Source organism: Rhinoderma darwinii, chromosome 1 (assembly GCF_050947455.1).
Source record: "Rhinoderma darwinii isolate aRhiDar2 chromosome 1, aRhiDar2.hap1, whole genome shotgun sequence".
Lineage (NCBI taxonomy): Eukaryota > Metazoa > Chordata > Amphibia > Anura > Rhinodermatidae > Rhinoderma > Rhinoderma darwinii.
Window position 1 is genome coordinate 150788372 of NC_134687.1, and position 16918 is coordinate 150805289.

The 16918-nt window shown below is 43.7% G+C and overlaps 1 protein-coding gene across 1 annotated transcript in view; it reads left to right on the plus strand.

Moving 5' to 3' along the window:
* Positions 1-431: 431 nt before the first annotated feature.
* The window catches only part of LOC142737618 (cilia- and flagella-associated protein 337-like), a 92884-nt gene continuing 76397 nt past the window's right edge, over positions 432-16918 (plus strand). The window contains exon 1 of the mRNA XM_075849709.1: positions 432-480. The gene's annotated coding sequence lies outside the window, so the exon portion shown is untranslated. The remainder of the gene's footprint in view (positions 481-16918) is intronic.

Below are 16918 nucleotides of genomic sequence, written 5' to 3' on the forward strand. Positions count from 1 at the left end.
AATCTTTATAAGAAAATAGATTGGTCGCAAGCGGACAATCCCTTTAAAAAATATTATACATAGCTTATCTGCATTATCATTTTATCAGAAATCTCTTCAAAAATATTTATGGACCCTTTTGGATTTCAAAACCGTACAGAAACTTTATATTTCTTTAATTCTAATCATGTCTTTTCACACATTGAAAGCTGTGACTATAGGAAGGACATGTAATTGAGCAATGCCACTTTTTGCCTTTGTCCTGTTTACAGAGATTATGTTAAGACGTATATGGCACTAAAAAGGTCAGTGATCTCTGTAGAAAGGTATTTGCATTCCCTATTGTTCTAGCTCTTCTTTCCCAGTGCCACTGAATGTTTCCAAATTATGTAACCATAGCAACTTCTACATGGCTAACTGCATGAGCTTTTCAGTTCAGACCTGCGGCAGGGACTACACTGCACACTGGTTCAAGGCAGCGCTCTTCTGTACCCTCTGATAGTAAGTACTGGATTCCTACCATCTCTTTCGAAAGTTATTTTATGTGAACAATAACTATTCTCATAACAAAAATTGTTATGTCATCTAATACGTACATCTTAATGTGGAAGACTAAAAAAAAATATTATTTTTTTATTAGTTAATGGATAACGGCGTTGATTATGGGCATTTACAGTGCTGCAGTTCTACTACTAGGAGTTGAGAACCAAGACAACCCTTCTCTGGCAATCCGCTGTTCTTTGCAGATCTGTCTTCTGGATCTTACCTCAATCAGCCATATATTTAGTGCCAAGAATGGGATGGATCCCATCACCTGTACTCAGGAAAGCCATTACTAAAAACATCACCAAGCATATATAGATCGGCTAAGCATGCATGTTTAATGCCCAAGTCAGAGGAAGATTAGTCGCTGTGAGACACTTTTCCATCCAGTAGCATAGATTTGTAGAATTAGCCTTTTCCAGGGCAGCTGCACTCTGAGGGTATGTTCAGACGCACTGTTTTCAGACGTAATTCGGGCGTATTACGCCTCGAATTACGCCTGAAAAAACGCCCCTAATACGTATATAAACATCTGCCCATTGCTTTTAATGGGAATTACGATGTTCTGTTCCCACGAGCCTTTATTTTACGCGTTGCTGTAAAATAACGGCTCGTCAAAAGTAGTGCAGGACAATTCTTGGGACGTTTTTGAAAGCGTTTTTCATTGACTCTATTGAAAACAGCTCCAAAAACGGCCGTAAAAAACGCTGCGAAAGTCGCGAGTGGCTTAAAAAACGTCTGAAAATCAGGAGCTGTTTTCCCTTGAAAACAGCTCCGTATTTTCAGACATTTTTGGTTAAGCGTCTGAACATCCCCTTAGATGTTACTGCTCCAGAAGCAGTTGTGTTCCCAGGAGTTCACTATACTTGCTCTCTCCTAAGGGTATGTGCACACACACTAATTACGTCCGTAATATACGGACGTATTTCGGCCGCAAGTTCCGGACCGAACTCAGTGCAGGGAGCCGGGCTCCTAGCATCATAGTTATGTACGACGCTAGGAGTCCCTGCCTCGCTGCCGGACAACTGTCCCGTACTGTAATCATGTTTTCAGTACGTGACAGTTGTCCTGCAGCGAGGCAGGGACTCCTAGCATCGTACATAAGTATGATGCTAGGAGCCCGTCTCCCTGCAGTGTGTTCGGTCCGGTATTTGCTGCCGATATACGTCCGTATATTACGGACGTAAATAGTGTGTGTGCACATACCCTAAGAGCACAGGATGAATGAATCTTTTTATTCTTATGCTGTGTATTTTGCATATGATTTGGTATACCTTTTTTCCCCCTGTATGGAATAGCATAGTCGATTATGCTATTCCACACAGAGGCATCCAGCAAAAAAAAGAATACCATGCGTACATTTTTTTACTTTTTTTCTTAAGTAGCCTATGGGCTGCCGCCGTGGCATTTGTCAGAGGATTACGTTGGAGTTATACATCGGGAAATCCGACGTATACCTTTCCTGTATACCTTTCCTATATCCTTCAAAGGCCAGCAGGATATTGTCGTGTATTAAAAGAGGCATGGACTCGCGGGACAGGGATGTAATAATGCCACTTTACAAAGCATTAGTGAGGCCTCATCTAGAATATGCAGTTCAGTTCTGGGCTCCAGTTCATAGAAAGGATGCCCTGGAGTTGGAAAAAATACAAAGAAGAGCAACGAAGCTAATAAGGGGCATGGAGAATTTAAGTTATGAGGAAAGATTGAAAGAATTAAACCTATTTAGCCTTGAAAAAAGACGACTAAGGGGGGACATGATTAACTTATATAAATATATTAATGGCACATACAAAAAATATGGTGAAATCCTGTTCCTTGTAAAACCCCCTCAAAAAACAAGGGGGCACTCCCTCCGTCTGGAGAAAAAAAGGTTCAAGCTGCAGAGGCGACAAGGCTTCTTTACAGTGAGAACTGTGAATTTATGGAATAGCCTACCGCAGGAGCTGGTCACAGCAGGGACAGTAGATGGCTTTAAAAAAGGGTTAGATAATTTCCTAGAACAAAAAAATATTAGCTCCTATGTGTAGAAATTTTTCCTTCCCTTTTCCCTTCCCTTGGTTGAACTTGATGGACATGTGTCTTTTTTCAGCCGTACTAACTATGTAACTATGTAACTATGTAACTATACCCTGCTCAAAATAAACAACTTATTAAAATCTAACACAAATCTTTTATTGTTCATTGTCACAAACCTCTCAAAAGTCTGTAATCAGAAGGAGAATTATCTCCACAACAGCGAATTATCGGCGTACTGTAAGGACACAAGGAAGTAGCGTGCCATATGGGCTTTACTGATGTATACATGGCTGAATAGGTAGTGTTTTCTTATTGCAGTTTTTTATTGCAAGGTTAGCTCTTCATTTTTTTTATGCAAGGAAACATTGACAGTGCTAATATTTGAGCGATTTACAGTGAAACAAATAGATGTGTAACAATTTGTATATACAGATATTGTAAGAATATGTACCAGTGATATATCACGTTGGCTGTTATAGTAGGTCACATAGCTTACAATAATTTATGTAACTGATGTAATGAGACCAGTATGAAATTGGCTATTTTTTACAGTAGAACAGCTTACATCGGAGTACACACAATGGACAAGCTATGTTTATATATATATATAGTTCTTGAATCTGTGTGTCCTACTTTGTCGGTTTTCTGGATCCTTCTTAGGGTCAGTTCATTACATTGTTATTTGGCGCTGATTTTATCATAATGTCATAATGATGGCGGCTGCGCGAAAATCACGCAACCACGCATCATACGCTGCTGACACACGGAGCTGTTATGTTATGTAAAACGCTGCGTTTTTTGCCCGCGCAAAACACACACGCTCGTGTGAATCCGGCCTAATGCTACAGCCACGTTAATTAAAGTCACTCTGCTGTTCCTGAAGCATGCATCTGTGTACGCTCTCAGGAAAAGCTCCCCCGTGCTTTCCCAGCATCCTCGGGACCTTTCCTATGATAACAGGACCAATCGTTATCAGCTATAAGATCATCATGATTTAACCAATTTTGATGATCCCATAGTTAAGTATGTAGAGACGCTGAATCGTGATTTACCACGGCCATCTCTCCTCTCTCACCCCCTCATGCTGGCTGACCTCCCCAGTGAAAGCTGAATCGGTTCAGTTTGCGGCTATGTAATCATCGTGATTGGTCCAATCATGATGATCACAGAGAAGTTTGTTTGCAAACAAACTTCTGACCAGCTGCTAAACTTTCAGCCCCCTTCACTCTCCTATCACAGCGATATTAGCTGAGGAGAGAGGAGACTGACTGAAACAGCAGCTTTGTTAGGCTGGGTTCACACGACCTATTTTCAGGCGTAAAAGAGGCGTATTATGCCTCGATTTACGCCTGAAAATACGGCTCCAATACGTCGGCAAACATCTGCCCATTCATTTGAATGGGTTTGCCGACGTACTGTGCCGACGACCTGTAATTTACGCGTCGTCGTTTGACAGCTGTCAAACGACGACGCGTAAAATGACTGCCTCATCAAAGAAGTGCAGGACATTTCTTTGGACGTTTTTGGAGCCATTTTCTCATAGACTCCAATGAAAACAGCTCCAAAAACGGACGTAAAAAACGCAGCGAAAACGCAGCGAAAAACGCGAGTTGCTCAAAAAAGTCTGAAAATCAGGGGCTGTTTTCCCTTGAAAACAGCTCCGTATTTTCAGACGTAATTGCAGTTATCGTGTGCACATACCCTTAGGGTATGTGCACACGAGAACTGTCTTTTACGTCTGAAAAGACAGACTGTTTTCAGGAGAAAACAGCTGCGCGGTTTCAGACGTAAAAGCTCCTCCTCGCATTATGCGAGGCGTCTTTGACGGCCGATCATTTGAGCTGTTCTTCATTGAATTCAATGAAAAACGGCTCAAATTACGTTTCAAAGAAGTGTCCTGCACTTCTTTGACGAGGCAGTCATTTTACGCGTCGTCGTTTGGCAGCTGTCAAACAACGACGCGTAAATGACAGGTCGTCGGCACAGTACGTCGGCAAACCCATTCAAATGAATGGGCAGATGTTTGCCGACGTGTTGTAGCCGTATTTTCAGACATAAAACGAGGCATAATATGCCTCGTTTACGTCTGAAAATAGGTCGTGTGAACCCAGCCTTAGGGTGTGTGCACACGGTAGCAGGCTTTTCCGTCTGAAAAGACAGACGGTTTTCAGGAGAAAACAGCTGCCTCGTTTCAGACGTAAATGCTGCTCCTCGCATTTTGCGAGGCTTCTCTGACAGCCGTAAATTTTGAGCTGTGCTTCATTCAAAAAACTTGTAAAAAACAAAAAAATATAAAAACTGCTATAGAAAAATAAGACAAAAAAAAACCCATCACTAGAATGACATGTAAAATGTACTCATTGGAGGAGGTGTATGCGCTCTTATGCTCTAAAAGCGAGCAAAGCTCAGAAAGTGAACATTTTAGTGGAAAAAATGTTGATATTCATTTTCACGGCCTAATTCTAATAAATTCTGCAAAAGACCTGTGGGGTCTAAATGCTCACTATACCCCTAGATAGATTCCTCAAAGGGTGTCGTTTCCCAAATGGGGTCAGTTTTGGAGTGTTTCCACTGTTTTGGTACCTCAGGGGCTTTGCAAATGCAACATGGCACCCGAAAACTATCCCAGCTAAATTTGAGCTCCAAAAGACAAATAGCGCTCCTTCTGTAATGGCAGGAAGGAGGTGAAGGGAAAGTGAGCCCTAATCTACCCACCGCCCTGTCCCTGCCTACTTGCAACGACCCGCCCTAGGCGATGAGGTACAACTGGGCGGCGGTCCCTACGCTGTCTAAGTGCACAGGAAAACAAACAGGGAACACGCAAGGGAAGGGGCAGTAGCCACGGAACGCCACGAGGAAACGGAGCGGCGAACGAACAGTCAGGACCAGGACGAAGTGAGTACACCCGAGCGGGCACGGAGACAGAAGCAAGCCAGGGGCAAAGCAAAGCAGGTCAAGCAGAACTGCAGCAAGGCAGAAGCACGGCAGAAGCAGGCTGGAGCAAGCAGCAGTGGGGCCAGGAATCCAAAAGAATTACAAGCACTGAGGGAGAGAACAGGGCAGGTAATAAAGGACAGGGGGCGGAGCTAACTCCAACAGACCAGGCCGCGATAGGCTCTCCCACTCCTGAGCCTGCCACCCTGGTTGGTGGGAGATGGTGTCAGTCGAACAGGTCTGGCCTCAGGTGTGGATTGATTAATCCCAGGAGTATACCTAGATGAAGTACCTGGCAGATCCCTAACAGTACTCCCCCTTTTATGAGGGGCCACCGGACCCTTACTAAGGGGACCCGGTTTAGTGGGGAAGAGAAGGTGGAACCTCCTGATCAATACCCCAGCGTGAACATCACGGGCAGGTACCCAAGTCCTCTTGGTTGGGCTGAATCAGCACGGGGGCCGAGATAAAGCACTTCTTGAGAGTCTCAAAGGCCTGGACGGCCTCAGGGGGCCAATGGAGGACATCAGCACCCTTGCGGGTAAGGTCCGTAAGAGGCTTAGCGACGACCGAGAAGTTGGCAATAAATCTCCTGTAATAGTTGGTGAACCCTAAAAAACACTGTAACGCCTTAAGGGAGGCAGGTTGGACCCATTCCGCCACAGCTTGAACCTTGGCAGGGTCCATGCGGAATTCATGAGGAGTGAGGATTTGCCCTAAAAATGGTATCTCCTGTACCCCAAAGACACATTTTTCAGTCTTAGCAAACAGATTATTCTCCCGAAGGACCTGGAGCACCTTCCTGACATGCTCCACGTGGGAGGACCAGTCCTTGGAAAACACCAGTATGTCATCAAGGTACACAACAAGAAAATTACCCAGGTACTCTCTCAGGATTTCATTAATAAAATTCTGGAAGACAGCAGGGGCATTACACAACCCAAAGGGCATGACCAGGTATTCGAAATGACCCTCGGGTGTGTTGAACGCAGTTTTCCACTCATCCCCCTCTTTGATGCGGATAAGGTTATATGCCCCCCGTAGATCGAACTTAGAAAACCATTGGGCTCCCTGAACCTGATTAAAAAGATCCGGAATCAAAGGAAGTGGGTACTGGTTCCTTACGGTGACCTTATTCAGGTTACGATAATCAATGCACGGCCTAAGACCACCATCCTTCTTCCCCACGAAGAAGAAGCCAGCACCTACAGGAGAAGTCGAGGGGCGAATGAAACCCTTGGCCAGGCATTCTTGGATATACACCCTCATAGCTTCACGTTCAGGACATGAAAGATTAAATATCCTACCCTTAGGAAGCTTGGCACTAGGCACCAAATCGATGGCGCAATCGTAATCTCTATGGGGGGGCAACACCTCGGAGGCCTCCTTAGAAAACACATCGGCGAAGTCCTGAACAAACTCAGGAAGCGTGTTTACCTCCTCCCGGGGAGAAATAGAGTTAACAGAAAAACATGACATAAGACATTCATTACCCCATTTGGTGAGATCCCCAGTATTCCAATCAAACGTGGCATTATGCAACTGCAACCAGGGAAGACCTAATACCAGATCAGACGATAATCCCTGCATCAACAGTACAGAGCACTGCTCCAAATGCATGGAGCCAACCAGGAGTTCAAAACCAGGAGTATGCTGAGTAAAATAACCATTATCAAGGGGAGTTGAGTCGATTCCTACTACAGGGATAGGATAAGGTAAATCAATACAAGGCATCTTTAGAGACATAGCAAATTCCACAGACATGATATTAGCAGATGAGCCAGAATCCACGAAAGCACTGCCCGTGGCAGACCGGCCAGCAAACGAGACCTGAAAGGGAAGCAAAATTTTATTGCGTTTCACATTAACGGGAAATACCTGTGCGCCCAAGTGACCTCCCCGATGATCACTTAGGCGCGGAAGTTTTCCGGCTTCTTATTCTTGCGCCTGGGACAGGTGTTCAGTAGATGCTTGTCGTCCCCACAGTAGAAGCAGAGACCATTCATTCTGCGAAACTCCCGACGTTGTCGAGGGGACATGGAGGCCCCGAGTTGCATAGGTACCTCCGAGTCCTCCGTGGAGGGGCGAGGAGACGGGACCTCGGGGGGGATCGCAGAAAAGTCAGAGGGGAGCACACTGAAGCGTTCTAGCTGACGTTCCCTGAGACGTCGGTCAAGTCGTACTGCTAGGGCCATAACCTGGTCAAGGGAGTCAGACGAGGGGTAGCTAACCAGCAGATCCTTCAGGGCGTCAGATAATCCTAACCTAAACTGGCACCTTAGGGCCGGATCGTTCCACTGAGAAGCTACGCACCACTTCCTAAAATCAGAACAGTATTCCTCAACCGGTCTCCTACCCTGACGTAAGGTCACCAGCTGACTCTCGGCTAAAGCAGTCCTGTCAGTCTCGTCGTAAATGAGTCCGAGGGCAGAGAAAAAATGATCAACAGAGGAAAGTTCAGGGGCGTCAGGAGCCAAGGAGAAGGCCCACTCTTGGGGCCCTTCCTGGAGTCGGGATATGATGATACCCACCCGCTGGTTCTCGGAACCTGAGGAGTGGGGCTTTAGGCGGAAATACAGTCTGCAACTCTCCCGGAAGGAGAGAAACGTCTTACGGTCCCCTGAAAACCGGTCAGGTAACTTGAGGTCGGGTTCTAGAGGTGAGGTGAGGGGTACTACTAAAGCAGCGTCACCCTGATTGACCCTTTGGGCCAGGGCCTGGACCTGTAGGGAGAGGCCCTGCATCTGCTGGGTCAGGGTCTCAAGGGGGTCCATGATAGCGTCAGCGTAGGAGAAATGGTAGACTAGGTAAGGGCTTGTAATTATGTAATGGCAGGAAGGAGGTGAAGGGAAAGTGAGCCCTAATCTACCCACCGCCCTGTCCCTGCCTACTTGCAACGACCCGCCCTAGGCGATGAGGTACAACTGGGCGGCGGTCCCTACGCTGTCTAAGTGCACAGGAAAACAAACAGGGAACACGCAAGGGAAGGGGCAGTAGCCACGGAACGCCACGAGGAAACGGAGCGGCGAACGAACAGTCAGGACCAGGACGAAGTGAGTACACCCGAGCGGGCACGGAGACAGAAGCAAGCCAGGGGCAAAGCAAAGCAGGTCAAGCAGAACTGCAGCAAGGCAGAAGCACGGCAGAAGCAGGCTGGAGCAAGCAGCAGTGGGGCCAGGAATCCAAAAGAATTACAAGCACTGAGGGAGAGAACAGGGCAGGTAATAAAGGACAGGGGGCGGAGCTAACTCCGACTGACCAGGCCGCGATAGGCTCTCCCACTCCTGAGCCTGCCACCCTGGTTGGTGGGAGATGGTGTCAGTCGAACAGGTCTGGCCTCAGGTGTGGATTGATTAATCCCAGGAGTATACCTAGATGAAGTACCTGGCAGATCCCTAACACCTTCCATTCTGAGCTCTTCTGTGGGTCCAAATAGCAGTTTATTACCACATATGGGGTATTGTCGTAATCAGCAATATTGCTTTACAAATTTTGCGGGTTTTTTTCTCCTTTATTCATTGTAAAAATTAAACATTTCTATATTTTTTCAGAAAAAAAGGCAGGACACAGTCTAATTCCACTAAATTCACTAAACAACCTGTGGGGTCAAAATGCTAACTATAACCCTAGAAGAATTCCTTGAGGGGTGTAGTTTCCAAAATGTGGTCACTTTGGGGGGGGTTTCCACTGTTTTGGTCCCTCCAGGGTGTTGCAAACGCGACATGGCACCGAAAACCAAACTAGCAAAATCTGCGCTCCAAAATCCAAATGGCACTCCTTTCCTTCTGAGCCCTGCCGTGGGTTCAAACAGCCGTTTATTCCCACATATGGGGTATTTCCGTAATCAGGAGAAATAGAGTTACAAGTTTTTGTGTGCTTTTTATTCTTTATTCCTTGTAAAGAGTACAAATTTCTATGTTTTTTCAGAAAAAAAGTAGATTTTCATTTTCACAGACTAACTCCAATAAATTTAGGAAAAGACCTGTGGAGTCAAGATGCTAACTATACCTCTAAATAAACTCCTTGAGGTGTGTTGTTTCCAAAACAGTGTAAATTTGGGGGATTTTCCACTGTTTTGGCCCCACAAGACCTCTTCAAACCTGACATGCCACATGTCAGATATTTCTAAAAACTGCAGAATCTGGGCAATAAATATTAAGTTGCGTTTCTCTGGTAAAACTTTCTGTGTTACAGTAAAAAATGTATTACAAATGAATTTCGGCAAAAAAAATTTAATTTGTAAATTTCCCCTCTACATTGCTTTCATTCCTGTGAAACGCTTAAGGGTATGTGCACACAGACTAATTACGTCTGTAATTGACGGACGTATTTCGGCCGCAAGTACCGGACCGAACACAGTGCAGGGAGCCGGGCTCCTAGCATCATACTTATGTACGATGCTAGGAGTCCCTGCCTCTCTGCAGGACAACTGTCCCGTACTGTAATCGTGTTTTCAGTACGGGACAGTAGTTCCACGGAGAGGCAGGGACTCCTAGCATCGTACATAAGTATGATGCTAGGAGCCCGGCTCCCTGCACTGAGTTCGGTCCACTACTTGCGGCCGAAATACGTCCGTCAATTACGGACGTAATTAGTGTGTGTGCACATACCCTCAGGGTTAAGAAACTTTCTGAATGCTGTTTTGAATACTTTGAGGGGTGCAGTTTTTTAAATGGGGGTGATTAATGGGGTCTAGCTAGTATATAAGGCCCTCAAAGCCACTTCAAAACTGAACTGGTCCTTGAAAAATAGCCTTTTAAAATTTTCTTGAAAATGTGAGAAATTGCTGCTAAAGTTCTAAGTCTTGTAACTTCCTAGAAAAATAAAATATTGTTCAAATAACGATGCAAACATGAAGTAGACATATGGAATATGTAAAATAGTGACTATTTTCTGTGGTATTGCTATCTGTTTTACAAGCAGATACATTTAAAATTAGAAAAATAAGAATTTTTTTGCACATTTTCTTTACATTTTGGTGTTTTTCACAAATAAGCAATACATTTATTGATGACATTTTTCCACTATCATAAAGTACAATATGTCATGAGAAAACAATCCCGGAATCACTTGGATAGGTAAAATCATTCCAGAGTTATTATCACATAAAATGACACATGTCAGATTTTAAAAAATGGGGCTGGTCCTGAAGGCCAAAATTAGCTCAATCCTGAAAGGGTCAAATACCCTATAAGTGGGTTACGTGCACAAATAAGATATAATTTTACTCAGCAGAAGTTGGCGTACAAATATTAGGTTGATCTTGCTAGGCAGCAAATAGCATGCACAAATAAGTAAAGGTGAAACAGCACCAAATTTTTAAAAAAATTTTGTTTTTTTCCATTATGTTCCAATAAAAATTGAAAATAACAAAAAGGCCCTTACTTTCCAATATATACCTTATTGAATACCGTGGGATGTCTATTTTCAGCATTGGTGGAGTTTTTGGACTGATTCTCATGTTTTAGCACTACTGGTCAGTTAATTGCAAAGACACTGTGGGGCCATAAAATAAGCCATGCAAAAAATGCATCTGAACCCCTTTCCGCTCTGCTCAGTAATAGTATATTGCGGATGAAACTCGGCACCATTTCCTCCCAATGCATTTTTTATGAGCTGTGATAACTGCTGTCTCATACAGCAGTTATCACAGGTCGTACCACGGGGACCGATCACGGTGGTCCCTGCCGATTAACCCCTTAAATGCGGCGGTCAATAGCGATCGGCGCATTTAAAGAGGCTCTGTCACCAGATTTTGCAACCCCTATCTGCTATTGCAGCAGATAGGCGCTGCAATGTAGATTACAGTAACGTTTTTATTTTAAAAAAACGAGCATTTTTGGCCAAGTTATGACCATTTTTGTATTTATGCAAATGAGGCTTTCTAAAATACAACTGGGCGTGTTGAAAAGTAAAAGTACAACTGGGCGTGTATTATGTGCGTACATCGGGGCGTTTTTACTTCTTTTACTAGCTGGGCGTTCTGACGAGAAGTATCATCCACTTCTCTTCAGAACGCCCAGCTTCTGGCAGTGCACAGACACACAGTGTGTTCTTGAGAGATCACGCTGTGACGTCACTCACTTCCTGCCCCAGGTCCTGCATCGTGTCGGCCACATCGGCACCAGAGGCTACAGTTGATTCTGCAGCAGCATCAGCGTTTGCAGGTAAGTAGCTACATCGACTTACCTGCAAACACCGATGCTGCTGCAGAATTAACTGTAGCCTCTGGTGCCGATGTGTCCTCGCTCGTCCGACACGATGCAGGACCTGGGGCAGGAAGTGAGTGACGACACAGCGTGATCTCTCGAGAACACGCTGTGTCTGCACTGCCAGAAGCTGGGCGTTGTGTAGAGAAGTGGATGATACTTCTCGTCAGAACGCCCAGCTAGTAAAAGAAGTAAACACGCCTAGATGTAACACACATAATACACGCCCAGTTGGACTTTTACTTTAAACACGCCCAGTTGTACTTTTGCAAGCCTCATTTGCATAAATACAAAAATGGTCATAACTTGGCCAAAAATTCTCGTTTTTTAAAAATAAAAACGTTACTGTAATCTACATTGCAGCGCCTATCTGCTGCAATAGCAGATAGGGGTTGCAAAATCTGGTGACAGAGCCTCTTTAAGGGGATACAACACCATCGGCGCCCCCGACTCGATTGCTATGGCAACCAGAGGTTTAAGGGTATGTTCACACGGCCTATTTACGGACGTAATTCGGGCGTTTTTGCCCCGAATTACGTCTGAAAATAGCGCCTAAATAGCGTTGACAAACATCTGCCCATTGAAAGCAATGGGCAGACGTTTGTCTGTTCACACGAGGCGTAATTTACGCGCCGCTGTCAAATGACGGCGCGTAAATAGACGCCCGCGTCAAAGAAGTGACCTGTCACTTCTTAGGCCGTAATTGGAGCCGTTATTCATTTACTCCAATGAATAGCAGCGCCAATTACGTCCGTAATTGACGCGGCGTTCAAGCGCCTGCACATGCCGTTACGGCTGAAATTACGGGGATGTTTTCAGGCTGAAACATCCCCGTAATTTCATCCGTTACGGACGCCCTCGTGTGAACATACCCTAACACTGGCCTCCAGGTCTGCCATCTACGGAAGGCGATTAGGCCCTGCCAGAGGCAGGACCTAATATGCTACCTTCCAAAGGGACACTGACCGGTATAATACCCTGCAATACATCAGTATTGCAAGGTATTATAACAACAATCACAGTTGGACCTTCAAGTCTCTAATGGGATTAAAAAAAAAAAGTTTAAAAAAATGATGTACAAAACTAAAAAAGTAAAAGTTTCATGTAATAAAATTAAAAATTTGCCTTTTTTCCTTATCAAGTCCTTTATTGTTAGAAAAAAGTGATAAAAATTAATAAACTACAGTTAGGTCCGGAATTATTTGGACAGTGACACAAGTTTTGTCATTTTAGCTGTTTACTAAAACAATGAATACACAGTTATATAATATGAGCTTAAAGTGAAAACTCTCAGCTTTAATTTGAGGGTATTCACATCCTAATTTGAGGACGGGTTTAGGAATTACAGCTCTTTAATATGTAGCTGCCTCTTTTTCAAGGGACCAAAGGTAATTGGACAATTATCTCAAAAGCTATTTAATGGGCTGTATGGACTATTTAATCGTTAATCCAACATCAATTAAGTAGGTAAAAGGTATGGAGTTAATTCCAGGTGTGGTATTTGCATTTGGAAGCTGTTGCTGTGAAACCACAATATGATGTCAAAGGAGCTCTCAATGCAAGTGAAACAGACCATCGTTAGGCTGAAATAAATGAAGAAATCCATCAGAGAGAACGCACAAATGTTAGGAGTGGCCAAATCAACAGTTTGGTACATTCTTGAAAAAAAAGAGCGCATCGGTGATCTCGTGAACTCCAAAAGGCCTGGATGTCCACGGAAGACCACAGCAGTGGATGATCCCAAAATCCTTTCCATGATGAAGAAAAACCCCTTCACAACATCTACCCAAGTGAAGAACACTCTCCTGGAAGTAGGTGGATCAGTATCTAAGTCTACCATAAAGAGAAGACTTCATGAGAGCAAATACAGAGGGTTCACCACAAGGTGCAAACCATTAATCAGCCTCAAAAATAGAAAGGCCAGATTAGACTTTGCCAAACAACATCCAAAGCCAGCCCAGTTCTGGAAACGCATTCTTTGGACAGATCAACCTGTACCAGAATGATGGGAGGAAGAAAGTATGGAGAAGGCTTGGAACGGCTCATGATCCAAAGCACATCACATCCTCTGTATAACATGGTGGAGGCAGAGTGTTGGCATGGGCATGCATGGCTACCAAAGGCATTGGGTCACGAGTGTTTATTGATGTGACTGAAGACAGAAGCAGCCGTATGAATTCTGAAGTGTTCAGGGATTTACTTTCTGTTCAGATTCAACCAAATGCAGCAAGGTTGATTGGACGTCGCTTCACAGCACAGATGGACAATGACCCAAAACATACTGCGAAAGCAACCCAGGAGTTTTTCAAGGCAAAGAAGTGGAATATTCTGCAATGGCCAAGTCAATCACCAGATGTCAACCCGATCGAGCTGCATTTCACTTGCTTAACCCCTTAATAACCGGGCCATTTTGCACGTTAATGACCAAGGATTATTTTTTGTTTTTTCACGGTCGCATTCCAAGAGTCGTAACTTTTTTTTTATTCCGTCGACATAGCCGTATAAGGGCTTGTTTTTTGCGGGACAAGTTGTATTTTGTAATTGTACCATTTTTAGATGCTTATAACATATTGATTAACTTTTATTAACTTTATTTTAGGAGAGAATTGAAAATAAGCAGCTATTCCAGCATTAATTTTCACGTTATAAATTTACGCCGTTTACTATGCAGCGTAAATAACATGCTAACTTTATTCTATGGGTCGGCACGATTACGGGGATACCAAATATGTAAAGGATTATATGTTTTTCCTACGTTTGCACAGTAAAAACCCTTTTAGAAAAAAATTACTTGTTTTTGCATCGCCGCATTCCAAGAGCCGTAACGTTTTTATTTTTCCGTCGATGTGGTCGTATGTGGGCTTGATTTTTGCGGGACAATGTGTAGTTTTCATTAGTACTATTTTAGGGTACATAGGACTTATAGATTAACTTTTATTTTATTTTTTATGGGGGGAATGGGAGAAAAGAGAGAATTTTGCCGTTGTTTTTTGCGTTTTCTTTGGACGCCGTTCATCCGGCGGTTTAATTAATGTGTTCATTTTATTGGTCAAGTTGTTACGATCGTGGGGATACCATATATGTGTATGTGTGATTTGTTTTGACAGTTTTACTAAATAAAACCACTTTTTGGACCAAAAAAGTAGTTTTATTTGACTTTGACTGTAATTATTTTTTATTTTTTTTTCACAAACTTTATTTAACTGATTGTCATTTTTTTTTAAAGTCCCATCAGGACACTTCACTATGCGATCTGTTGATCGCATATATAATGCTTTGGTATACTTAGTATACAAAAGCATTATTGCCTGTCAGTGTAAAACTGACAGGCAACTTATTAGGTCATGCCTCTGGCATCGCCTAACAGGCAGATGCTGAAGACAGACCTGGGGGTCTTTGTTAGACCCCCGGCTGTCATGGAAACCCGACGCCGACCCGCGATTTGTTTGCAGGGGCGCCGATCGGGTGACAGAGGGAGCTCCCTCCCTCTGTCAAACACATTAGATGCCGCTGTCACTATTGACAGCGGCATTTAATGGGTTAAACTGCCGGAATCGGAGCGCGCTTCGATTCCGGCAGTTGCAGCAGGAGCCAGGCTGTGTATAACAGCCGGGCTCCTGCCGCTGATCGCATGGGTACGCTGTCAGTACCCGCGCGATCACAGGACGGATATATCCGTCCTCCTGCGCGAACTAGCAGCTGCTGAGGACGGATATATCCGTCCTTCGGCGTTAAGGAGTTAAGGCAAAACTTAAGGCAGAAAGACCCACAAACAAGCAACTACTGAAGACCGCTGCAGTAAAGGCCTGGCAAACCATCACAAAGGAGGAAACCCAGCGTTTAGTGATGTCCAAGGGTTCCAGACTTCAGGTAGTCATGGCCAGCAAAGGATTCTCTACAAAGTATTAAAAAATATATATATTTTATTTATGGTAATGTTAATTTGTCCAATTACTTTTGAGCCCCTGAAATGAGGAGTCTGTGTAGAAAAATGGTTGCAATTCCCAAACGTTTCACAGGATATTTTTGTTCAGCCCCTTGAATTAAACCTGAAAGTCTACACTTCAATTTCATCTCAGTTGTTTCATTTCAAATCCAATGTGGTGGCATGCAGAGCCCAAATCATGAAGATTGTGTCACTGTCCAAATAATTCTGGACCTAACTGTATACATAATTGGTATCGCCGCATCCGTAACGGCCTAAACTATAAAAATACTATGTTATTTATCCTGCACGTTGAACGCCGTAAAAATAAATAATAAAAAACAATACCAGAATTGCTATTTTTTGTTCAGTTCACCTCACAAAAAATGGAATAATAAGGGTTCAAATAGTCGAAAGTACCTAAAAATACCAATACCAATAAAAACTAGTTTGTTATGCAAAAAAACAAGTTTTCGTATAGCTTTCTTGATGGAAAAATAAAAAAGTTATGGCTCTTAGAATATGGCAGCACAAAAACGAAATAATTTTTAAAAAAAAGTGATTTTATTGTGCAAACGCCGTAAAACATAAAAAAAAGTATATATACATTTGTTATTCCCGTAATTAAATCGACCCACAGGATAAAGTAAGTATGTCATTTATATAGCACGGAGGACGTCGTAAAAAAAAAAAAAAGAATTAAAAACCGTTGCAGAATTTATGTTTTTTGGTCACCACGCCTCTCAAAAAATAGAATAAAAAGCGATCAAAAAGTTGCATGCACCAAAAAATAGTAGCGATAAAAACTACAGATTGTCCCGCAAAAAATAAGCCCTCACACTGCTCTGTCGCAAAAAAAAAAGTTATGGCTCTCAGGATATGGTGGCACAAAATGCGCAAAGTGTGTTCCAAATAGGGGATAAGATCGGGCACCATTTATCAGTACGACACTGGCCACACATCTGTAGATTATTATTTATTTACCACATTATTATACCCTCTTATTATGCCCTGATGTACTCTGCCCAACTTACATATGCCCATGCATTATGACCTGAAATACCAAAACCACAAAGAGAACTACTACCAAGCTAAATCTACGCACCAAAAGCAAAAATGGCGCTCCCTCCCTTCTGAGCCCTGCAGCATGCCCAAACAGCAGTTTACATCTACATATATGGCACCGCCAGTGGCGTAACAACTGCTGTGGCAGCCATAGCGGCTGCTACGTGGCCCGCTGCATCAGGGAGCCCGTGCCGCCAGCCGGCACAGGACCCCCATGCCCGGAGGCTCCGCTAGAGGCCGCTAT